The sequence below is a fragment of the Mauremys reevesii genome, linkage group 2 (assembly GCF_016161935.1).
Source record: "Mauremys reevesii isolate NIE-2019 linkage group 2, ASM1616193v1, whole genome shotgun sequence".
Taxonomy (NCBI): Eukaryota; Metazoa; Chordata; order Testudines; family Geoemydidae; genus Mauremys; species Mauremys reevesii.
The window spans coordinates 185,980,396-186,006,148 of NC_052624.1; the positions used below are offsets into that span (position 1 = coordinate 185,980,396).

A 25,753-nucleotide genomic window follows, 5' to 3' on the forward strand; every position below is an offset into this window, starting at 1 on the left:
GTCGGCAATGAGCTCTTTAGATGACAGATATGAAGTGTTATGTTCAATGCACAGAATGTACAGGGTCGGTAGAGGTACAAACATGTCAAAGAGAGAGCATAATCCACGTGTATTTCCCTTACATTAACGGTATTTCCCGGCTCCTCTGTTCAGACTACCAGCATGCTTTTGCTCAGGGTTGCATTAGCACAATCACCAGTAATTACAAGAGTGTGTACACTGGGAGAATGAAGATTGGGAAGGTGGGAGGTAGGACGTGATTCCCCTTTGGAGCAATCAGGACTGGGAAAGGTTTCATTCCATGCAAACGGTATGTTGATCATATTTAATGGGCTAGTTAGACTCGCATTAAAGCTGAAGTGCCATTTCAAGGCAAGTTTGCGCTTTTCAGACTAGAAGTGTGTGTGTGTGTATGTGTATGTGTGTGTGTGAGAGAGAGAGAGACAATGATCAAAACAACTAAGTTTTATTTATTTCGGCCAGCCGCCCCAGTTCTTAATGGAGAATTACCTCCTGATTAGAGAGAGAGAGAGAGGCGGCTGATACCACGGGCAAGCTCTTTAAAATCTATGATATTCTTTCACGAAAGGGACAACCACATTTCAGAGGCAAAGAAAAGTGGCAATGCTCTGGCTCACCCCGTTTGCGAGATTAAAAATGTAGAATGTAATTTAAAAAAAAAAATGCAAATCTGAGCTAACTGCCGCTGCAATTTTATATCTGCTCTTATTTTCGACATGAAAATATGAACTCATTCAATTATTATGGCATACTTCTCTCTCTCTCTGCGTAATATCAGATTTGCCTGGCCACAAGTCCATTCATTCTTTTATCGGAGAAGGGGAAGGAAAGAAAGAAAGGGGGAAAAATCGCAGAGGTCTATGGAGTGGGACGAATTAAAACCCTCCGTCTGGCGCCTGAAATACCCGAACTTGCTCTTTGAAATAATCACTGGTTGAATCCGTACCAGATACGTGTGAAATAGCAAAGCAAAAGCACTTGTCCGGTGGTTACCGGGTATTTCCCTGCCTCTTCCTTGTGTATGTTTCCCCTCCTGTCTCTCCCCCTCTCGGAGGTCGTTGCCTTCCCTAATAGGTATCGCACTCGCATGTTTTCTTCTTTGGACTTGCCGCCCTTAGAGGGGGCTCTCCCTAGGTCCCCATTGCATGTTTTCCTTTATTCCCATCGTGTGTTCTCGCCCCACCCCGCATGTTTATCCCTGGGGCTATACGTTTCCCTGCTGCCTGCCCTTGTACCATCCCCCCGGTGCTCTGCACTGCACGTTTCCTTGCGGCTCCCCCTTGTACGTTGGCCCCTGGTCGCTAACTTCGCCCAACTTTGGCAAATGCCGCCTCGCACTCTGTCTCCAGCCCAGGAGCAAACTTCTCCCGAAGGGCCGTTTCCCTCCCCGCGGGACCGCTCAGCCCGGAGAGACGCCGCGGGATGCCCGTGCTAAACGGGGCGCTTTGGAGACCAGGCAGCCGAGGCAAAAAGGCTAGCGGGGTTTTCTTCCTCTCCCTCCGAGGCGGGCTGGGCAGGGACTCTGGCCCGCCCAGGATGGAAGGGGAGCTGCTGCCTTCTCCCCTCTCACCTCCACCGTTCCCGGGAGCGCTGGGAACTGGCCCGGGCTTTGGAGCTCCGCGCTGGAGCCGCGGCTGCTGCCAGCGGCAGCGGCGCTAAAAGCAGGGAAGCTCCCACCCGAGGCTGCAGCTCATTAAGGGTCACAGAGATGGCAGCGATTAGACCTGCTGCAGCTTAGACAATGGGAGCCTACAGCAGACGTCTGTGTGTCCAGACAACAGACCCCCCCCCAGCAGCCCAGCGTCACCCCTCTGAGGTAGGAGAGGTCAGCGCCCCAACATCCAGGAGGGGAACAACAACAGCGACAACAATGGTTGTTATTAAGCTCACATCCCTCGAATGAGTGGAGGGCTTAGTCCACACGAGGAGCATCTCATAATTATTTATTTTCAAAGCCCTCCCCCCGCACCTACTTCCCACTAAATCGTTACCCACCCACCCCTCCTTAAATAACGTACTGAGCTGACAAAAGAATCTTGTAAATATCGATGTCCTTGTCCTTTGAGGCCTCCGGTACTGGCCCTCCTCCAGGACACACACCGCTCTCCAGCCCCCTGAGCGGATCCCTCCGAATCATTGTTCATTGACGTTTTCAGTAGATATTGTTGGAGGATTAAACCAGTCAATCAAAAAAAAAAGTTACTTGCACCTGGTCTTGATGGTGTCACATCACTTTACATTCATTATAAAAGATGTATTGCAAGTAGGCACAGGGGATAGCTATTCCCAACATTGTAATGCCTGTTGGTCTTGAGATGTGGGTAAAAGTGAGGTGTCTAAGAAGGTGCAGCCCCTAATTGATGTTGTTCTTCTGTTTCCCTTAATACAGATGCAGAGCAAGTAGAAGAGGTAGAACTGTGCAAGTCCCTCAGACCTGCTTGTGTGAGAGAGGTACTGCAGTGTACTTTGGCATTTGAGCTGCTGGTATGTAGACAAAGCTGATCAAGTGCTGGTGGTCGCTGTTTTTATTCAACAATGCATATCTTTACTATGACCTAATGCTATGTATGCTATTGAACTTAACAAAGTGCATTCATGCTTCCCTTGGTAGGTCTAGGTGTAAGAGTTGATGACTAACAAAAGGAATATAGATTGGAATCAATTTGCCTTATCTGGTAACAAAAAATAGCATTGTGTCAGCAGTGTGAACATCCTATCATCAAATGACACAATATAATTTGATTAGTTGAATAAATAATCAGGTATGTCTAGAGATATAGGTCACCTACTTGCAAATTAGATTACTCTGCATAGTTACAGGCAGCACCTGATTAAGAAATAGCCTCTCCCACTTCCTATTCTGGCTTTTTGTTAGATAAATGTTGTAATTTCTGGAATTTAAGTGTTTGGAAAAATGCTTACATATTTTACAAACCCTGCTTCATACCCCCCCAACCGCCACTACCCCTGTACTGTTAGATCTGGTTAAACTGTGCATGGCTTTTCTGTATGTCTGAGTATTTGAAAGGTTTAAATGATATCCAGTGTTGTGGCCTGGCCTGAGTACAGTTGATTAAATCTTACTTTTGAAAAACTGAAGATCATGAATTTCCCAAGTGATTGTGGCTAGCTGGGTTTGACTGTACACCAATATACATACACCTGCATATCTCACTTACAGATGTGAAAAAGGATAATAAGGTTCTAGGTACTGAGCACTAGGAACATTTAATTCCTGATTAGTTTTGTGAAGCCCAAACAGAGAGACCATCTAATCAGAAGATAAGGATGTTACTCTTTAAATGTTAACCATAGTGTCATGTTTTGCAGGAATGGGAGAAAGCTTCCAAGTACAGTCTGAAGCCACTTGAACTTTGTGGGTTAAACTGAATTGAACTTTTTTGCAAGACACCTGTCCGTGAAAAGCAACTCCTTTATATTTTGAGTGGTGTCACTTTTTATGCTGCTCAGTCAATTAGGAGTGCTCATGCAAATTTTCATAACAGGGTATACTGAGTTCCCCAGGAAACACCTTCCCAGGAGGTGACCTGAATTAATTCACTGATGTAGCTGGGACTAGTATTTACATCAGGAGGAAATGCAGTGAACCACATATGGAAGCTGAAAGTTTGGCCTATCATGTGTAGTATGTAGTGGATAAAGAAGGCCTGCTAATAAAAAAGAAAGAAGGTTGAAGGGATAGAGAGGGGAGTTGGAGCTACTTGAGCAGAAATAGAAAGGGGTGGGCATCAAAAAGAAGATGGAACAGAGACCATAGGAAGATGAGGCTCTACAGAGGGCAAAGCTGGGTTTCCTGAGGGGAAAAAGCAAATTCAAGAAGTGTGTGTATGGAAGGGAATGGTGTTCTGCAAAAGGTTAAAGAGGGTAGAGGCTCTTAAAATGAGAAAAGTTAAAAGAGGTTTGGGAGTCAGAACGCTTCTTTCTTGTCACAGGATATTTTTATAAAGCACTGCCTATTTTCTGATGCATCCAAAGTTTGGTGCGCACTTTTCAGAAATGTTTTTCTGCGGTCTGCAAACGCTTCAGGCCATACAGCCAGCAAAAGTACATATAAAAGCAAATATATATATATTGTATCCTTGAAAAAGCTCTTTTGCTTTTAAAGATCTTCGCTGGTTGACAGTGAGTCAAATAATTTTTTTATTTTGAACGGCACATAATGTAGCTATACAATAGTGCACCTTTCCATATATGTGTATTCCATTCTTTCACTAATGTCACCTGACAACACTTTCATTCAAGGTAAAACAAAATGGCAGCAGTAGTATTGACTTTCTGTTTTTTTGTCAGTTAAAGGTATAAAATGGTGGGCATTTTCAGACAAAATTGATAAAGTATCACCTTTGGATTGTGAACATTTACTTAAACAGTGCAATAATGCTCTCTCATCCTGTGATTTTGGCCATTATAGCAAAATCTCTGCCATTATTGTGATCAAAATCAATTGATCAGTCAATCATCCTGTCTGCCTCTGTCTGCTTACACAGAGAATGTAGTTGCAGAACAAACCTATTCTCACTCTCTTTTGTGAGGATAAAGGTACGGTTTGACTTCCCAGTTTGGAATATGTCCTCTGCTCGTACTATCTGTAGCTATCTATATATTCAGTGTGTGTGTACCTATTGTATATACATAGCTATACACATATTACAAATATTTATATATAATCTCCTTGTAACATAATAGAGAGAAAGAATGCATGTGACATTTCTCTCTCACATATACACACACAGCTTGATTTCAAATGAACATTCAAACATGCATCATTTCTTTATGCAGAATCAATCAGTCTAAGAATTAGAGAGACTGGTTGCAGCCTCTGCCCATAAAAGTAGCTGTGCTATATTTTTCTCCCAAAGGTGCAATAGGGCATCTGTGGTTGAATAGAAGGGGGGTGGTTGGGAGATTTTAACCCAACACATGCTTCCCCCCGCCAAAGAAATCAAGTGCAGCTGTACCAAATTTCATGTGCACAATTTCCAAATGCAAAATCCAGCCCTCAGAGATACTGGGCCAGATTCTGGAATCAGAACTCTTAGATCTGAGTCTGTTCCACTATATGGATCTGTGATTCATTTCCAGCCACTTACATGAATAACAGGAACATTCACAGTTATGTTAGATAGGATTAAGAAAAATGCTTCACATTAGAGACTAATCACCTGGTGTTTCTTTCTTTAGGAAGAAATTTCACCTGTGGGCAGGTTATTCTATAAATATCCTTAGTGGAGTTTCTTGTATTCCTCTGAAGCATCTGATGCTGGCCAGTGTCACAGACAGGACACCAAACTAGACAGGCTACTGTTCTGATCCAATGGGACAATGTATATGTTCATCTTTGTTCTCTGGAAAAATGTGGATTACATCTATACAGGTCTTCCTCTATGGCAACCTAAGATCAATTCTATTTTAATGTAATAACTTATCTGAGTACAACTCAATGCAAATTATTGTTTTAGAAATAGTCTTCATTTTGTTTAGTTGTTCAGGAGACTACTTGGGGGTGGGGAACAAAACTGTGCTGTGAAAGGGAGGATGGCTTTTGTGGTTAAGGCACTATCCTGAGAATGTGGGGGAGGGGGAAGGCTCTAGCTTCCTTTCCGTCTGTGCTACAGACTCCATCTGGGGCGAGTCACTTAACTCTTCTGTGTCCCATGCTCCACATTTGTAAAATGGAAATGAATTCATTAATGTTTACTGTGGCATGCTACGATACTACAGCTGTGGGGACCATAGAAAAGCCAATAAATAAATAAATAATGATTGGAAATTACTTATATCATTTCTGAGCATGGACTGCAGCATTTTGTGAACTCAGGCATGCCTGTCAGTGAAGTGAAAGCTAGGCCATGCTGTTTTGTTCATAGAGCCAGACCACAGCCTGTGTGTGGTATATCACAGCCAAAGACCCAGCTTGTGGTGGGTATTTACTTTTGTCAAGAGGCGTGCTCCATGCCACAAAGTGCTGTAAGCCTCCTTGCAAGATGTTGTAATGCATGTGACGTGTGTAAGGTTGTGGAGTTGTGAGTGTTTTTGAGATCCACGTAATTGTAACAGTCACAAGTAGGATAGGAGAGACGGTAGCAGATAGATGTACTTTGTTCCCTATTTTATGTTAGCTGAGCTGTCTGGACCCTGCTGTTTCAGAGACACATTTTGTATTTGCCACATCACGCTAGTATCCGTCATTAGGCAAGACTATGTGCGATTGATGCTCTATAAATACCTACTGGATATAGCTATGTAATGGACGATAAATAAATGGACCAGGTTGTAAGTCCTGTGGAAAAAACCCTGGAAAGAGGCAGTGGGAGAGGAATATTGTATGAGATTCCTTTGCAGAATTTTCTCCCGATCATTCTGCCAGGGGCTTTTGGGTTTGCACGTACAAGGGGCTCAGACTCCAGAACTTGTGAATCATGGAGATGCACTGAGTCCCTGTTCCTCCACAGTAGCTCCAAAGCCTCCTGCCACTTCCTCAGGATCCTTGGTGGAGCATCAATGGAATTGCACTGTCTAGTTTTCCCCATTGGCTGCTGCCCCCTAAAACTCTCTCAAAGGGGGTTTCCACAGCACAAAAGGGCTCTGCAGAAAAGTTAAATGATTGCATTAACTACCTAGCCTGTGGATTCCCCAGAGGGTAATTGATGAAGTGCACACTCTACTCATCCCTAACCTCTCCTACTCTGTCTTGTCTCTCCCTCTACCTTGTGCTCTTTGGGCAATGGGGCTGTGAAGAACCGTGCCTGAAGCTGTTTCTGGATTCACTGTTGGGGCCACGGCTATGAAACCTGTCTCAGGCTTAGATGTCTAGTATAAGCTAGTCATAAACAAGGTGGCAGTAATTGGCAGAGTAATGTAACTTGCACTGGTTTTTCACTGAGTAGATGTGAAAAACCAGAGTATCTTACACTCTAAAAGGGGCAAAGGGGACAGGATGTTGCACTGGAAGCAAGTGACAGGATAATCTAAAGTAGGGGGTTTCAAACTTCACAACCCTAGGACCAAAACCTGAGCCCATCCAAGCCCCACTGCCCTGGGTGTGTGGGAGGCAAAGCCTGAGCCCCACCGCTCTGGGCAGGGGGGCCAAAGCTGAAGCTCAATGCTTCAGCCCCAGGCAGGGGGCCTGCAACCTGAGTCCTGCAGCCCAATGCTGAAGCCCTCAGGCGTTGGCTTCAGCCCTGGGCAGCGGGGCTTGGGCTTCCATCCCAGGCCACAGCAAGTCTAAGCCAGCCCTGGCACTTTGGAGTCCCAACTCTCAGTTTGGGAACCACTGATATAAAGTAAAACAGACCTCCCCTAGTTGGCCTTCTGCTGGTACTTTCCACAACTTTCTCCATTGATGAATTTGACCTTCTCACTTCCACTGGAATTGTACCCACTCATGTCAGGGCTGAATTTGATTTTTGCCCAAAAGTAAATTGGTGTAAGTTGTACTCATTTTGCATCTCCACTGAATTCGAAATTGATAAAAATTACATGACTTTGCCATTGACAGCCATTTTCTTCCTAATTACATCCAACCATGATATTACACAAATCTTTACACCCCTGCTGAATTTGGATCTGCATATTTATGGGGCTATAGTAATCTTATTCATGTAATCTTATTCATTTCTGTGTGCTAAGATAGAGATGAAAATGTACTTTTTAGAATTAAGAGCAATTTATGGTATGTTGCACTTTCAATATTCAATTAAATTATAAAGATATGAGAATAAAATCCTTTTCCAGCCCTGGGGAACCACTGATGAAATAATCTGCAAATAAGATTAAAAGATTTTGGTACCACTAAGATTGCCTTTCATGACCTTAAATGTCATCCACTTCAGATTTAATACTAGTCACTGTATTTTTTGTTAATCAGTCTAGGAAAAAGATCATAACATTTTACCATGGTTTGATATAAAGGTTTTCATGTGCGAATAAAGCTTTATTTTATAAAATTACATACTCTCAATTTGTAAGTTCCATACCAACAGTAAAACCTGTGCTGTATAATGTATGTAAGGCTCCTGTGCCCAACCTACAAACATGATTATTCTGCACTGTTGACATCACATTATTATGCAATCAATACTTTTCCATGACTTGCATATTATTTGGTTCCTCTGGAAATATGCTACTTTATAATTTTGACTGAAAAAAGAAAATCTTGTCCTCTGCCCAAGAGCATTTCTGATTAGTAATTAGGCATTTACATACAAGAGCATATGAGATGAAAAATAATAATCTTGTTATATAAACCACCAAGATGATTCAGGATACCTGCAAACTGCAATGATGAAGGTGAAAGATGTCAAAATAACATTTTTATTTGGGATGGCAGCAATCATTTAATATAAATTGATCTCCATAAAGCCTAAGCCTGAGCCACGCATTGCTGAGCACAATTTTTGTAATGATTTAGCAGAACTTCCTGGAATTATTAAAATATGATAATGCCTTCAGAGACACCCCTTATCAACTTGATAGCCAGCTAATACAATAGTTTCAAGTGAACCATCTGAAAAATGACATTAGAAAATGAGAGGGGAGTATCAAAGAGATTCCTCTATTAAAGACATTTTTTCAGCTGCTTTTGAAGAGCTGAAAGCTATGGATAAAATCTTGGCTCCACTGAAAACAATGGCAAAACACCTATTGACTTCAGTGGGGCCAGAATTTCATCCCACATTTCTTCTTGTTTTTGAAAAATATGCAGGGTCCAGTCTCTGCATTTCCTGACATTTCAACCAAACTGAAGCTGGAAGCATCAAACTCACTAACTGAAATAGCTTATTAATCCTCAGCAATCTGTTGCAAGGTATGCAAGTGTTGCAACCTCCATTTTAGATGAAGGGATACTAAGTCAGAGAAAGGGAAGGACCTGAGACAGGTGACTATTGAAGCCAGTGGTAAAACTCTCTTTGACTTCAATGTATGCACACAGGCTTTAAAGATGAAACTCACTTCACCTGCATAAAGCTGCATAAAGTAATTGATCTTTGGGCTTGATCTGGCACCAATTGAAGTCAAAGGGAGTGTTGAGTGCACAATTAAACACTTTAATATGAATGAAATGCAGAAAGAAAGTGTTAAGGAGATGAAATCCATCCATAACCCAGGGCCAGGGCACATGGATGAAGAACAGATACCCCCCCCCCTCCTGTCTCTCCCCTGTAGGCTCTAAAACAGTGTGTGTGCTAGTGTGGTGGCCACAGCCCTTCTGCACTAGTTGCATGGTACAATAGCACCATTTTGTCTACATTAACACAGATCCCAGGGCTGTTGTCCACTCCCAATGTCTAGAAAGAGAGCTGAATTATCTCACCGGCCTGTGTTTACTGGCTAATGCAGAGGCACCCTGTGTGGGTGTTTCACCAATGCTTCCCCCCTATTCTGTGCAGCTCTGAAGTGAGGCTTAAATGGTGTGGAAGGATTTGCACTAAATGGCAAAATTAAACATAAGTGGCTTGCTCCAATTCACAGATGGAGACAGTAACAAAGTCAGAACTAGAACTTAGGTTTCCTGGTTCCCTGGCCTGTACACTCTCTTTCTCATTGTGTAAATATCTCTACAGTCTTGTCATATTGATTTTAATGTGGAGTATCATCACAGAGACATTTTTGTATTCCCAATTCTGATTATGCGAAGTCTAATGGTGGGATTCACAAAGGTGCTTAGGCACCTAACTCCCACTGAAATCACAATACCAAATACAATAAAGATTTGCTTTCTGCTTTATCAAATTCAAAACAGTTACAGCTAAGGGAATATTCAAGGCAATATTCTCAGCTGGTATAAATCAGCATAGATCCCTTGTCTGCAGATATTAATTAATTAAGCCTGACACTGCTCTTGCAAAGTAGGTAAGCATTATTATCCCTATTTTACCTATAGAAAAATTGAGATGACAGATGTTAAAGCCAACATTTTCCTAGTTGAATTTTTGAGTGCACCAATTGAGACATCTTTTCAGACACGCTGAGGACCTCAGCCCCTAAGTATTTCTGTGGTAGGACCAACACCAGAACTCACATCTCTTGAGGCTCAGGCAAGTGTCCTAACCATACGACCAGCCTCACTTTCCCATTTATAGCAATGCATTATATGCAGGGATACCTTAGAAGACTATCTAGAAGCTAATGCAGAATAAAGATGTTTAGCAGTGTTACCCACTCCCTTCATATTTGCTTTCAGATGCAATTTCAAGTGTTAACATTGACTTATAAAGCCCTATATAGTTTGGAGTCTGGTAACCTGGAGGACTGTCTCTCTCCTTTAGGCTACTATAGCAATCAAGGTCAAGTGGGAAGTTTTGCTCACGGTCTTGGATTTGAATGGTTGGGGCCTAAGAGTGGGATATTCTCAGTGGGGGAGCCTTGGCTCTGGAATTTGCTTCCCTCATTTTTCCATTAAAACCTAGGTAAGATCTTTGAGATCTTTTCTTTGAGAGCATGATTGCTGGGGTGGTATAAAGTTAAGGGGTGTGTGACTGTCCTTTAATATTGACATTCAGGAAATAATGTGTGCTATTTAAAAAAAGTTAATAGTAATGCACGCACAGAGTGAGCAATACTTTTATGCATTTTAAGAAAAAAAAGTCAATATGACTTTGGCCCAGTATGTGGAATTTAGCCACCAGCATTGAAATGTAACACCCTTTGTGTGGGATACACAGCACTTTGCTTAACTGAGCACAATAATAATACACCAACCGCAGTTTGGGATTAAAAGTGAAGAGCAGAGTTGTATGGGAACTAGAATTGCCATTTCAGAGGAAATTATGCAACTGAAATATGTTTTTGTTCTGAATCAGAACCAGAACATAAAACAAAGAATGTTGGCATAGGTTGCAAAACAGTTTTTGATTTGTTGTTGTTTTAAGTCAATTGACCCATCTTATTTTGATTTCAATTTTTTCAATGTTTTTAAACTTTTCATAATACAAAATAAATGTTGACATGAAAGGTCATTTAGAAATGGAAAATTAAAACATTCTATTCTGAAAGTGGCAAAACAGAACATTTCAACCTCATTTAAATTCTTTTTTTTCCAATGAAATTTAATCAAAATTGATACATTCTCCTCACAAGTTTCAGTTTCAATTAAATGGAATTTATGATGGAAATATGTTCAGTTGGAAAATTTTCCACCAGCTCTAGCGAAGAATCCCATATCCATCTGCAAGCATGAAGGAGTTATAGATAGGGAGAATATAATTAATATATAAATGTCACAAAATGTCAACATCGTATATTGGGCATAAAGTGGAATGACTTAATCTGTAATGAAGATGTTTATGGTCGCTAAGGTCTACAGACTACTGGGGCCATTGTCCGCAGGTGGTGCCTTACACTTTTTGGACATGTCGCAAGGATGCCACAAGACGTTCCAGCGAACGCCGTTCTCCGGGTGGCTTGTAACATCCGGGATAAAATTCCACCAGCTAGGGGGCGGAGGCGGCCCAGAGGCACACCCCTTATTACATGGGTTCATCAAGTCTGTTCCGATGTTGAACTGTCAGGCAGTCAAGCCTTTGCATTTGCACAGGAGCGGACCAAATGGCGAACAATTGCTACAGCCGACTGTCTGACAAAGTGTTGAAGAAGAAGAATATAATGACCTGTATTGGAATTTGGCCAGGATACCAGGGCTAACAACTCTTTCGTGAAAGATAAGTGCCATTGGATTATTAATAGGGCCTTACCGAATTCATGGTCCATTTTGGTCAATTTCACTGTCATCGGATTTAAAAAATCATAAATTTCATGATTTCAGCTATTTAAATCTGAAATTCCACAGTGTTGTAATTGCAGGGATCCTGACCCAAAAAGGAATTGTGGGGTGGCCACAAGGTTATTGTAGGTTGGGTTATGGTATTGCTACCCTTATTTCTGCACTGTTGTTGGTGGTGCTGTCTTCAGAGCTGGGCAGCTGGACAGTGGTGGCTGCTGGCTGGGAGCAGCGCAGCTGCAGTGCAGGACTAAGGATGTCACGGTATGGTATCGCCACCCTTACTTCTGTGCTGCTGCCTGCAGAGCTGGGCCCTCAGTCAGCAACCACCACTCTTTGGCCACCCAGCTCTGAAGGCAAAAGTGCAGAAGTCAGGGTGGCATGTTATGGTATTGCCACCGTTCTGCGCTGCTGCTGGCGAGGCACCGCCTTCAGAACTGGGTACCTGGCCAACAGGCCGCCACTCTTTAGATGCCCAGCTTTGAAGGCAGCACAGAAGTAAGGGTGGCAATACTGCAACCCCCCGAAAATAACCTTGTGACCCCCCTGCCACTCTCTTTTTGGTCATGTGGTGGGGCGGCTGTCCCACTCCAGCAGAACAAGGGCCGATTGGGGAAGCAGCCACAGCTGGGGCCACACCCAGTCAGGGCCCAGCTGGCCCTGATAAGAGGGCTGGGGGCCAGGAGCAGGGGGAGTCTCACTCTAGCCCTGGAGTGGGAAGGGCTGGCTGCCTGGGAGCAAGGTACCTGAAGTAGAGCAGTGCTGGGGAAGGGCAAGAGGAGCTGGGGAGCTCCAGCCTGGTAAACCCCCAGGCTGCAGGCCTTGGTGAAGGCCTATAGAGGTACTGGGGCTGCAGAGGGGCAGCCCGGGAGTAAGCAAAGGCAGCAGGTCCTACCCAGAGGTGGGCCTACAGGACTGTCCTGCCCAGCCCTTGAGCTCCCGGCCGGGGAGGCTAGCCCCCAGACCTTCCCCTGCTCAGGGCCACCCAGAGGATTCAGGGGGCCTGGGGTCTTTGGCTACGGGGGGCCCTCACCGCCAAATTGCGCTGAAGACCCAGCACTTCGGCAGTGGGTCCTGGGATGGAAGGTCCCCCCACTGCGGGTCTTCGGGGCACTTCAGCAGCGGGTCCCAGAGTGGAAGGACCCCCCGCCGCTGAATTGCTGCCGAAGACCCAGAGTGGAAGAAGCTCTGGGAGCCCGGGCCCCGTGAGAGTTTTCTGGGGCCCCTGGAGCGAGTGAAGGACCCAGCTCCAGGGCCCCTGAAAAACTCTCATGGGGGCCCCTGCAGGGCCCAGGGCCTTGGGCAAATTGCCCCACTTGCCCCCCCCACTTGCTCCCCCCCCCGGGGCGGCCCTGCCCCTGCTGTCCCCCATCCCCCGCAGCCTCAGCTTGCTGTGCCACCAGTGCTCTGGGTGGCGGGGCTGCGAGCTCCTGCTGGGCGGTGTGGTTGCGAGAGCTGCTGGCCTGCCCCGATGCTCCAGACCGCGGCGGTGTGGCTGTTCCAGCCGAGCAGTGCGGCTGCCAGTTCTGATGATCTGAGCGGCATGGTAAGGGGGCACTGAGCGGGGGGTTGGATAAGGGGCATGGTGTTTCCAGGGGGGCAGTCAGAGGACAGGGAGCAGGGGCGGCTGAATAGGCATGGGAGTCCTGGGGTGCCTGTGAGGGGCAGGAGTGTGGATAGGGGTCTGGGACAGGGGACAAGAGGGGTTTGATAGGGAGTGGGGTCCCGGGGGGCAGTTAGGGGCAGGGGATCCAGGGAGGGGGTATTCAGGGGACAAGGAGCAGGGGGATTGGATGGGTTGGGTGTTATGAGGGGGGCAATCAGGGGGTGGGAAGTGGGAGGGGGGGCGGATAGGGGTCAGGGGTCAGGCTGTTTGGGGAGGCACAGCCTTACCTACCTGGCCCTCCATACAGTTTTGGAACCTCAATGTGGCCCTCAGGTCAAAAAGTTTGCCCCCCGCTCCTATCCCCTTGTCAACGATGAGTGCATTACAGAGTGCATTACAGAGTGCAGTCTGCCCCAGAGAAAGAGGGTTAAATGATGACTGGCAGTAGCCACTGAGGCAAGGTGGGCATAGGGGGTTGGAGGTTCTCCTGGGAGGGGCGACTCAGAAATTGGGGGTAATGCTGGGACAGAACCCTGAGGTAAAGGGGCACCGGGGCCTGGGAGGGACACAGGGCCTGAGGCAGGCAAGACAATGGCCAGCAGAGGGCTCTCCGGAGCTGGAGTTGAGCTAATTCCCGAGACGACCAGCAGGAGGCGCCGCACCAGTGAGTCTGTGATCCGCTACAGATCAGGACCCCCAATTTGAGAAACCCAAGTCTCCCCTATGAAATCTGTATAGTATAGGGTAAAAGCACACAAGAGACCAAATTTCACAGAGGAAGACCAGATTTAACGGTCCATGGTGCATTTTTCATGGCTGTGAATTTGGTAGGGTCCTAATTATCAAGGATGACAAGTGGCCAGGGCCTTTATTTTACTTTTCTTTCAAAAGATAACACCTTCAATAGCACAGTGTCCCTTAACACCATAATGGGTGTTGGTTCAATACGGTCTTGGTGGAGCGGAGTAAGAATGCCGCTCTTTGAGGTCCTAATTTAGGAAGGTGTTTAATCATGTGCTTAACTTGAAACCAATGAGACTGCTCACATGATTAAAGTTAGGCATGTGCTTAAGTTCACTGCTGAATCAGGACCAAAATCACCCCTGCAATTCTTGGATGTCTCCTAACCAAGTACTGACACAGCCTGACCTTATTTACTTATGATATCTCACAAGATTGAGCTCAAGAAGATGTGTCTGCAGGTGATGGAGCACTACAGCACTGGGCTTTCCCTCTCTATAGACAAATCACTGTCCGATGGTCCACAGTTTTATTACACTCAGGAAGTAAAGATATCTGTGCTGTCCCACATCCCTGGGATTATAGGACAAATATATGTTGTTTAAAAATCAGTTTTTATGGAAGTCAAGAAAAAATACACTATTTGGGCAAGGACCTTTGCCTTCTTTTTAGCAGTTCACAAGAAGTGTTGATGTGCAACTCAGTAATATATTTAGATATAACCAGGATCACTACCTTAGGGCAAACTCCTTTTTCTTGTGGCCTTTAGAAGGACTGGTCACATTCTCATTCCTGCATTGTGAGAGGGGCCTTCCTTCCCGATAAGGTAATACATGCCAGGTGGTACTACAAGGCAGCTGGAGTGGGACAATAATTTCTTTTCCTAATGGAAATAGCATGGTGTAGATCAATTGATCTAAATATAACTACTTGATTTCTCATTTGAAGTTATTTAACTATTAGGGGTCAATAAATTAACTATTAAAGGTCAATAACCATTTTCATATTGAAAGGCTTGGATGACTTTTTGTTATGCTGACAAATGTCGCTTCACTTGTTTTGTCAGTATTTCTATTGCAACAAATTAAAGCTTCACATTCGAGGTTATCATATTGTATTCAATTAATATATTGTTGCACTTTGCAAGATCAGTACAAAAGAAGCTAATTATTGTGAGAAAACTGTGTTTGCATATTAAACTAGCTGTCTGCGGAGTTCTGGCAGAGCTTTCATTTTGCTTTAGTTTTAATGTTCAAATAAAATTAAATGATAGAACTCCTCATCTTGGTTTAACCCACTTCCAATTTTGCCTTGGTGGTTTTTCTCTGGCTTTCTGTTTTGGTTCCTTCTCTCAGCCAGTCAGACATCTCCAGCAAAGATCAGAAGAACTGGGGTAACACAATGTGAGAAAGTGGAGGAAATGTTTTACAGTGACTGGAGTAGAGAACTGGAATTGGAAGTTTTAGGGTTCTCTACCCGGCTTTAGCACTGACATGCTGGACAAGTCACTTCGTTTCCCTGTGCTTCAGTTTCCCCATCTGTGAGTCAGAGATAATTATGTCTAATCAGGGATGTTGTGAGGCTTAATTAAATAGGACCAGTGTCTGCCACCTTACTAAGGTTGAGTAGTACCTTACTCTGTATTACTTAAACAGGACTACTCATGGTGTAAAGTATTCTTCAGCATGAGTAGGACTATCAGAATCAGGGCCCTGGAAATCAGCTAGTGAAAGGTATAACCGGAAGTTGTTATTATTAGAATTTCTACTGGCATGCTTCCTGCTACTATTATTAGGCCTTGCAACAGGATTAATTTTCTCAGGCATGTTAATTTGTACTTGGTCCTGGTGTCATTGGCTCTCTAAAGCTAAAAAATCCTCAGTGTTTTGCAAAGTGTTTGTATTTCTGCCACTCTTAAGAGAACTGCTATGGATGATCCAGTGCTCCAGACATTTGATAATTTTGGTTCACTTCCACATAGGAACTGAAATCTGGAAGGAAGCTTTACAGTTGGCTTTGAAGCTGTGCTTGGGATTTTGTGTCCAGAGGTGAACTGAATGACTCCTGTTTAATTTGGACAATCAGTAAACATGGTGGTACTTATGGTCTATTCCAGTAGTCTCCTTACTGTGTCTATCTGCCTGAAAAAAGAATTACATTGTTTCCTTGGACCCCAGTGATGCTTTAGATACTTCACATGGTATCATCCGAGTAACAGGATACAAAAGAGATTTATGTAGAATCATGATAGGAGCCAATGGAAAATTAGCTGCACGCTGTTCAAAATCATTGACACTTTATTCCTTGCTAATTTCTCATTGGGATATCTATCTTTGCCTCCTTTCATTTGCACACAGTTCAGGTTAGATCCACAAAGGGAACTTAGATTTGGCACTGCAATGCCTAACATTTAGGTGCCTTGCTGCCGAGTGGAATCCACAGCCCATGGCTCTTAGGTGCCCAGACTCCCTACACAATACCGGAAGAGAGAGAGAGAAGTGCCCAGAAAGGGATCTTCAGAAGTCAGCATATGCTGAGTAGGGAGCTGCCTAAACTAGCCACTAGGAAATGCCAAGAAGAGGGGTGTGGCCTAAGCCCCACCTCTCAAAGGGAATTAGGTGCCTAACTCTGGGCTGGAGGCTGACGCTCCCCTCCACTCAGGACTCACAAGTGGAAACCCTTGCCTGGAGTTAGGTGACTAAAGCAGTCCTCTCTCTCCTACCTCACCTCCTCCTTATAGCATAGTGGTTTGAGCTCTCACCTGGCTGTAGGAGATCTGGGTTCAAGCCCCTGTTCTGTCTGATTTGGATCAGTGATTTAAACCCATCTATCCTACCTCCCAAGATAATGCTCTAACTGCTGGGTATAGGATATTTGGGGGTGGATCTCTCTCTCTCATTCTTTCCTGTTGAAGCTGTTCCACTTGTATCAAATACTTAAATAGTTCATTGCGCTAGTGAGATAGTGACTCCAGAGCCCACTGGTTAGGGCACTCACCTGGTTCCAGTCCCTGCTCCAATGGCTATTTAAGTATTTCATGCAAAGAGGAACAGCAACTGGAGAGCTTGAGAGAGACTCCCCCCCACATACCCTCCTGTAGTCCAGGCACTTGCCTCGGAGGTGTAAGATCTAGGTTCATCTCCCTACTTTGCATCACTCAGAGGTGGGATTTGAACCCAATTCTCACACATCGCAGGTGAATGCTCTAACCAGTGGGTATAGTTGTAGGACCCAACCTGGGAGGTGACAGCTGAGTATGCCTGTAAGATTGGACCCTGCAGGCAAGATAGGCAGGGCAATGCTTAGTTAAGAGCCAAGGAGCTCAGTGACGACAGGACTTAGGTGGCATTACACATGCCCATTGGCAGATATTAAATGCCTAGGGCATTTTGAGAGCAGAAATATAAGTGCTGAAGGATGTTAGGAGCCTATATGGTTAGGTGACAGCTGAGCAGGAATTTTGAGGATCTTAAGTTTGACTTAGGCACCTAAATGCCTATGTGGATCTAGCCCTACTTCTTTTCCTATGAAAGGAGCATCCAAGATCAAATAACTGTTCTGTAAATTGTGCCATATATCTAGTCCTCATGGGGTCCATTGTTTCAGTCCTGATCTAAATCAGAATAAAACAAACCCTACACTAGATGCACTGTATTTCATATATGAAAGTACTTTCCCTCCAAATGGACTGACTACTTAAATTTGAAATTTCTTATTAGTTCTAAGTGTCTCTGATCCGGTAACTGACAGGAGAAATGTCTCCCTTATCCTCATTCTCAGCAGATATTCTTACTACATCTTTGATGGAAATGATGTCCTGTGGCACACCATTAGCTATCCCTTCTCAATATAATAATAAACATCCAATTGATCAGTCAGTCAATCATTCTTTTAATTAAAATATATATTGTCCCAAGTGAATACAACATTCTCCGGAAATAGCAAAAAATAGAGACTTGTAGATGTAATAATGTAAATTACAATATATTTTCAACCCACCAAAAGCCATTTCCTCCTCTTTTGTTGCTTTTTATGACCCTGATGCCATTTAGAATAAACTTTAATTAGGTCATTTTGTCATCCGCTGAGCAGTCTCCATTAACAAGCCTTTACTGCAGTATGTACTAGTAACAGGGTCTCTGTCACAGGCAGTTGCCACTTAGTGAAGTTTCACAAACATATCTTCATTATTTATGCATGCTGTGTTTTATTACTGACACCAGGTGTGAGCTAGGAACACTTCACTACACACAAGCAGCTAAAGAGGTCAAATGTCACTGTTAAAGTAATAACAATAAAAACTGAACAACAGAGGTGTGTTCTCACGTGACTGGCAGTGTCCTGTGCCTCAGAAAAGCAGTGCAACCATGCTCATGTTTTATAGTAATGATTTAAGTTATTCTTCAAAATATTACTGGGAGAATACAAATGCTTTTCTGATCAACACAAAGGCAGTGTATTGATCTCAGGTCTTATGTTTTACTTTGTGTGTGTGTGTATTGTACATATTTATAACATAATACAATATATTTACATACACACAAATATATACTCATGCAGGGCATAATTCTGATTTTACACCAGTTTTTCCCTGGTGTAAGGCTACTAATTTCAGCTGAGTTATTCCCGATTCAGACTGGGGTAAGGGAGCTTAGAATCAGGCCCACCCTGTGTGCATGTTTGTCGGAAGAATTGTCATTGCAGAAGGAAGAATGCTAAAAGACTGTAGTAAATAGTTATGTGTTCCTAATCAGCAGTGTGTCTTATGTTTACAGTGATGTTGGTGTAAGTTTGGAGTAATTCCACTGAAGTCATTGGAATTTACTCCAGGTTTATACTGGTGTAAATGAGATTATATGGGCCCAGACTGCAATTATGTTCTCAATAAAGGCCTGATTCTGGTTCTTTTTAAATGAATGGGTGAAAAAATCTCCACTGACTTCAACAGGGGCAGGATCAAGCATTAGGTTTTAAATCCAGCCCTGTTAATACTTGAGAAGTGCACATACGAGTTCTGAATGAGCTGTTATGTTTCTTTTGCATTATCATATTGTGCTTGTAATATCTGAAAGAATTACAAAATTTAATTAGAGAATGGTTCTTGGGTCATAGCAAAATTGGCACACTAAACACATAATAAATGTCTACTTTACTTTTAATTAAACAGCTTCTCCTTAAAGGTTTTTAATCACTAGTTTAGATAAGTGGGATTTGTAATGATTGTTAAGGTACTGTGGAGAGTGGCTGAAAACATGCACCTGCATGCAGTTAGAAGGGGGTATTATGGAAAATGTTATTGAGAATGAAGAAAAGCTTTCGTTTTATGCTTAACATGTGGTTAGTTAGAGAGTGATGGATAATGTCATAATTCTCACTAAAACAGGAAAATCCTTTTATAGTAGCACGTTAAAATCTTTCTTGATGTTAAGCTTTTAAAAATCTTCTGTCTTTAATAACGTTCTTGTGAAAGTGTGTTTATCAAAAGAAATGGTATAACGTATCAAACTCTAGCCCAATTAAATTACATGTAATTAATATAATATTTAAATTGGGGGGTGGTGCATAAAAATAGGTAAAACCATTATATTACAAAAATTAATTTCAAACTTTAGTTTTTCCTATTTTGCTGAAAAAACCCACCTTGATTATATGTGTTACTGCATCTCCTTGCATTTAGTCTCTGGGTTACTGACAGAATAACTTAATTATAACTGTTAAATATGTAGTGCATTTATCTGGTAGCTTTGACTTTTTTTTGCCATTCATTTTATTTGGAGAGTGGTAAGATTTAAAAACCTTATGTGACACTAATTACAGTAAAGCTGTAAGAACCCTGACTCTCCCTAGCCACCTCCCTCCCACCCCGCACACACCTCATTTAGTCAATTCAGGCAGTGTTTTGTACAGTCAGTTTTTCATGGACATGTGTAGTGCAATTTAAAACAATATGAAATAATGTGGAGAGACCCTGTGACAGGAAATTAGGAATGACATGTTTAAGATAAAGGGGTGCAGCCACTGAAACAGTGTCTGATGAAGATTTAGAGTGATGGTTGAGCCACGTGAATTGTTTATCCATTCTGCCACACTACTGCTGCAAGCCAAGAGTGGTGTAATAATTTATTTGGAAAACCACAGTTTAGTACAGTGAGGAAAAAGTAATCTACTACAGCTCTGACAGGCCAAGCGATAGATATGAAAAAGAGAACCAGATCTATTTCTTGAGATGTGGGGAACAATTATGAATGAATAGACAGCCACAGTAATGCATGAGTTGCCGTCTCTCAGCTGTTTTAACAGATGGCTGGCTTTGTGTGCTTTACTCTGAATTCTTCATATGAAGGTGTGCTATCTTTGAATATAATGTATCTTGTGACTTTTTATTGTTCAGTACATTTATAGCAACCCTTTCCTTGTTCATGGTGAGCCCTTTCTTCCAAAAGGGATAGTAGTTCTTTCTGTACCAGGTCAGTGGAGGCCTTGGACAGCCTTGTAACCAACTTACTTTAGCAGTTGGTGCCTTCCATTTAATTTCTTTCCCATTCCCCTTGTCCCTGGGTCATACTTTCCCCCCAGTAGGTCCGGAGCTTTCAAGTACCTGCCTTCGCACAGGATGCTAGTGCCAATCCACAGCTGGCCAATAGAGCCCTGAGGCCTCCTGAGTATGAGAACAATGCAGCAATGCTGCTGCTTCACCATTCTGCTGGCTGGATGTTTTTCATGTCCATTAAAAATGAGAAGAGGGCTGAAATGCCAATTAGACAATGTCGACATTTGGCAAACTGAGTTGTCTGCCAGTTTGCAGGCAGTCTGGGAGGTGTCACAATTAATCTGTCAAGAGGCATGGATTCTCCCTGTGGGATTCAAAATCTAGCTGTCTCTCAGAGAGATAGTATCTGGAGTTTGGGTGGAAAAGAGGACAGGGCACTTGACTTTCCTATAGAAAGCGGGTGAAAAGTCTTCCCTAGATTTCTGTGGCAGCCACTTGACAAGTCCAGTCTGTCAACCACCAGCATGAAACCTAAGGCTACTACACCAAAGAAAAGGTATAACACCTCTTTACAGTGAAATGTACAAGAAAAGTTCATACTAACATGAACCCATCTGAATAGATAAGGAAGTCTGTATGCCTGACCATTTCAAGCAATTTGTACTGAAGAAAGGTATTGCATCCAAAAATACAAGGATTTGTAACTCTACTCAATTGCTGAAGGGCATGAATTGTAGCACGTCAGAAAGTTAAGAAGAAATACTGTGGAAAGCATCTCCTTGATATCATCTTTCAAGTACTGATATTGACTCTCTCCTTTGGTGGTTAGTTTTTCAGCACATGTAGACTGAAATATTTCTAACTTCCATAGAGTAAAATCCTTCAAAACAACCTCACACCCATAACATTTGCTTTTTGTTTTCATTTAAGATTTTACACAAATTGTATATTCAGATTGATATAGAAGAAAGAGTAGAATAGCAGATTCCTTGGTCGGGGAGAAAGGCAGGGGTTATTACATGTAGGAATGCAGCAGGTGCTTTGAGATATAACTAGAAGTCTTGCTAAGATGAGTAATACTGTTCCTCTGCCTCAGAAAAGGAAAAGGCTAAAACCATACTGATGAGCCTTAATCTTATTAGAAATCCATGTCTCAGCTGACCTTGTAACGCTACTGACTGACTGCAATGAGTGACAGTAGATTGGAATTAGGGCATCAGGGGACCCTAGTCAGCAGTGAGACAGTGGCAAAGTGGTATTGGTCTGAAGAAGACCAGAACACTTAAAACAAACAAATGTATTAAAAGGTGCATCTTATCAGTCTTCTTGTGAACCTGTTACATACACAAACCTGTCTGTCTAAGCATTTATACCAAGCTAATCTCTAAAACTGGGGCATATATAGATGCCCTCTTCATACTTTTTCTGCAAATACAAGAAATACTGGGCCTGATTCCCCATTGCCTTGCCCTTATGTAGTCATTAACATTTGTGAGTGCAAAGTGCTACAAAATCAAAATTCTTCCCTCACTTGTAAAAGATGGTAGCAATGACTACAAGGCACTAGAGGGTCAGGCCCAGAATGCATGACACTTGGCACATACCATTGTACCATTCAGCCAAGCTGTCATAGCAGTTTACAATCATTAAAATCAATTAGTTAAACTTCAAAACACCCTACAAGGTAGGTAAGTATTGTAATAACCACTTTACCCAGTGGTAAACTGAGTCACAGAGAGGCATCCTGGTTCCAGACCCTTGTTCTAACCACTAGATAATACTATCATCCTGATAAATAATTTAGGAAAACCAACGTTACTATAAACATATGAGAGAATGTTAATATTTCTCTTTGAATTATTGGGAGTATCTTCCATAGCAACTTGTCTTCTTTATCAGGTTATATTTTTTTAGATGTTGCAACATATAGTGTCACTATCAGGACTGCCAACCTCAAGCATACAAAACAATGAGCCAAATGCCTCAAAATCATGAGGTTGGCTTAAAAATAGTGTATTTTGGGTTGTTTTATTTGTCTTCTAGTTTTCAGCCTTTGGGGTTCACATTTTCAAGCTTTTCTTGCAACCATGAGGGCTTGAAACTTACTAATTAAAATGAAATCTGAGAGTCTCACTTAATGACGTGACTTTGAGAGCTGGAACTTTGTGAGGGAGGGACGACAAAATAACCACAACAAATATTGAAAGACTTGTGATAAAATTGCCAGAGTTGTCAACATAGGGGTTAATGTAAAGATGCATCATAAAGAAGCAAAGCCCAGCACAAACTCATTTTTTCCACATTGGAAGTTCACCATAAATGAGATTGTGATTTACGTTTATAGGTCCCCTAAATCTGATCTGTGGCAGCAGGTCCTCAGGCCCCAAAGGCTGGTTCTGTGTCCAGATCCAAGGAGGTGGGTTAGCATCAGACTTAGGCTTACTACTCAGGACAGAGCTCCTGGATCCCAGGCAGAGCACCAGATCAGTTTAGGATAGGGATAGATGAATAATCTCATGAAGTTCAAGGCTTGTGAGTGACATGAACTGTTGTGAAATGGGAGTTTTGAAACTGAAGCCCTACTCAAAGGTTGAGAAAATAAAAGATACTCCTATCTCCCTGAGGGAAGGGGAAGATCCTTGCAGCCCTATTTTGCAGAGGCTGAGGACTGGGCAAGAGGGAATTTTCTTGGGCTGCAGGAAAACAAAGATCTTCTCTGGGGAGGTCAATCCTTGGACAAGAGAAAAAGGAGGAAGAGGTTGTATCTTACTGATGAGCAGACATGTCAATATAAACCCTTTATCATAGAATATCAGGGTTGGAAGGGACCTCAGGAGTCATCTAGTCCAACCTCCTACTCAAAGCAGGACCAATCCCCAACTAAATCATCCCAGTCAGGGCTTTGTCAAGCCTGACCTTAAAAACCTCTAAGGAAGGAGATTCCACCACCTCCCTAGGTAACACCTCCCTCAATCTCTCCTCATAAGTCATGTGCTCCAGCCCCCTAATCATTTTTGTTTGCTGCTGGACTCGTTCCAATTTTTCCACATCCTTCTTGTAGTGTGGGGCCCAAAACTGGACACAGTACTCCAGATGAGGCCTCACCAATGTCGAATAGAGGGGAATGATCACATCCCTCGATCTGCTGGCAATGCCCCTACGTATACAGCCCAAAATTCCATTAGCTTTCTTGGCAACAAGGGCACACTGTTGACTCATATCCAGCTTCTCGTCAACTGTAACCCCTAGTTCCTTTTATGCAGAACTGCTGCCTAGCCATTCGGTCCCTAGTCTGTAGCAGTGAATGGGATTCTTCTGTCCTAAGTGCAGGACTCTGCATTTGTCCTTGTTGAACCTCATCAGATTTCTTTTGGCCCAAACCTCTAATTTGTGTAGGTCCCTCTGTATCCTATCCCTACCTTCCAACGTATCTACCACTCCTCCCAGTTTAGTGTCATCTGCAAACTTGCAGTACACGCCATCCTCCAGATCATTAATGAAGATATTGAACAAAACCAGCCCCAGGACTAATCCTTGGGGCATGCTGCTTGATATCGGCTGCCAACTAGACATGGAGCCATTGATCACTACCCATTGAGCCTGATGATCTAGCCAGCTTTCTGTCCACCTTATAGTCCATTCATCCAGCCATACTTCTTTAACTTGCCAGCAAGAATACTGTTTATTATGAACATGAACTATATACAGAAATGAGGTAACTAGTCGGTGCAGCTGCAGCCCATGACTGCCATGGGCTGGGCTTCTTTGTTTCTGCTGGAAACAGTAGGAAGTGAGTCAGACTCCTGATTGGCTGAAGACTCCAGCAGGCACAGTCTTCAGCCCTGCCCAACTGTTGGTCCTCAGCTGCTCAAGTGTGTTCCATACCTGCAGCGGTGTTTCTGGTCCTGCTTTCATTCTCAGCTCCCTTCATAGAATCATAGAATCTCAGGGTTGGAAGGGACCTCAGGAGGTCATCTAGTCCAACCCTCTGCTCAAAGCGGGACCAAACCCAACTAAATCATCCCAGCCAGGGCTTTGTCAAGCCTGACCTTAAAAACCTCTAAGGAAGGAGATTCCACTACCTCCCTAGGTAACCCATTCCAGTTCTTCACCACCCTACTAGTGAGAAAGTTTTTCCTAATGTCCAACCTAAACCTCCCGCTCTGCAACTTGAGACCATTACTCCTTGTTCTGTCATCTTCTACCACTGAGAACAGTCTAGATCCATCCTCTTTGGAACCCCCTTTCAGGTAGTTGAAAGCAGCTATCAAATCCCCCCTCATTCTTCTCTTCTGCAGACTAAACAATCCCAGTTCCCTCAGCCTCTCCTCATAAGTCATGTGCTCCAGCCCCCTAATCATTTTTGTTGCCCTCCGCTGGACTCTCTCCAATTTGTCCACATCCTTCTTGTAGTATGGGGCCCAAAACTGGACACAGTACTCCAAATGAGGCCTCACCAGTGCTGAGTAGAGGGGAATGATCACATCCCTCGATCTGCTGGAAATGCCCCTACTTATACAACCCAAAATGCCATTAGCCTTCTTGGCAACAAAGGCACACTGTTGACTCATATTCAGCTCTTCGTCCACCGTAACCCATAGGTCCTTTTCTGCAGAACTGCTGCCCAGCCATTCGGTCCCTAGTCTGTAGCAGTGCATGGGATTCTTCCGTCCTAAGTGCAGGACTCTGCACTTGTCCTTGTTGAACCTCATCATATTTCTTTTGGCCCAATCCTCTAATTTGTCTAGGTCTCTCTGTATCCTATCCCTACCCTCCAGCGTATCAACCACTCCTCCCAGTTTAGTGTCATCTGCAAACTTGCTAAGGGTGCAGTCCACACCATCCTCCAGATCGTTAATGAAGATATTGAATAAAACCGGCCCCAGCACCGACCCTTGGGGTACTCCACTTGATACCGGCTGCCAACTAGACATGGAGCCATTGATCGCTACCCGTTGAGCACGACCATCTAGCCAGTTTTCTATCCACCTTACCATCCATTCATCCAGCCCATACTTCTTTAACTTGCTGGCAAGAATACTGTGGGAGACTGTATCAAAAGCTTTGCTAAAGTCCAGAAATAGCACATCCACTGCTTTCCCCTCATCCACAGAGCCAGTTATCAACTCATAGAAGGCAATTAGGTTAGTCAAGC

General features: G+C 43.5%; 1 long non-coding RNA gene across 2 annotated transcripts in view; it reads left to right on the plus strand.

Moving 5' to 3' along the window:
• The first annotated feature begins 1,457 nt into the window (after positions 1 to 1,457).
• The window catches only part of LOC120398690, a 33,959-nt gene continuing 9,663 nt past the window's right edge, over positions 1,458 to 25,753 (plus strand). Inside the window, exons 1-3 of one of the 2 annotated variants that reach the window (XR_005594631.1) lie at positions 1,458 to 1,837; positions 2,411 to 2,505; positions 5,224 to 7,816. This is a non-coding gene — a long non-coding RNA (uncharacterized LOC120398690). Of the gene's footprint in view, positions 1,838 to 2,410; positions 2,506 to 5,223; positions 7,817 to 25,753 lie in introns of those variants that run through there. The other variant, XR_005594632.1, reaches the window with a different exon arrangement.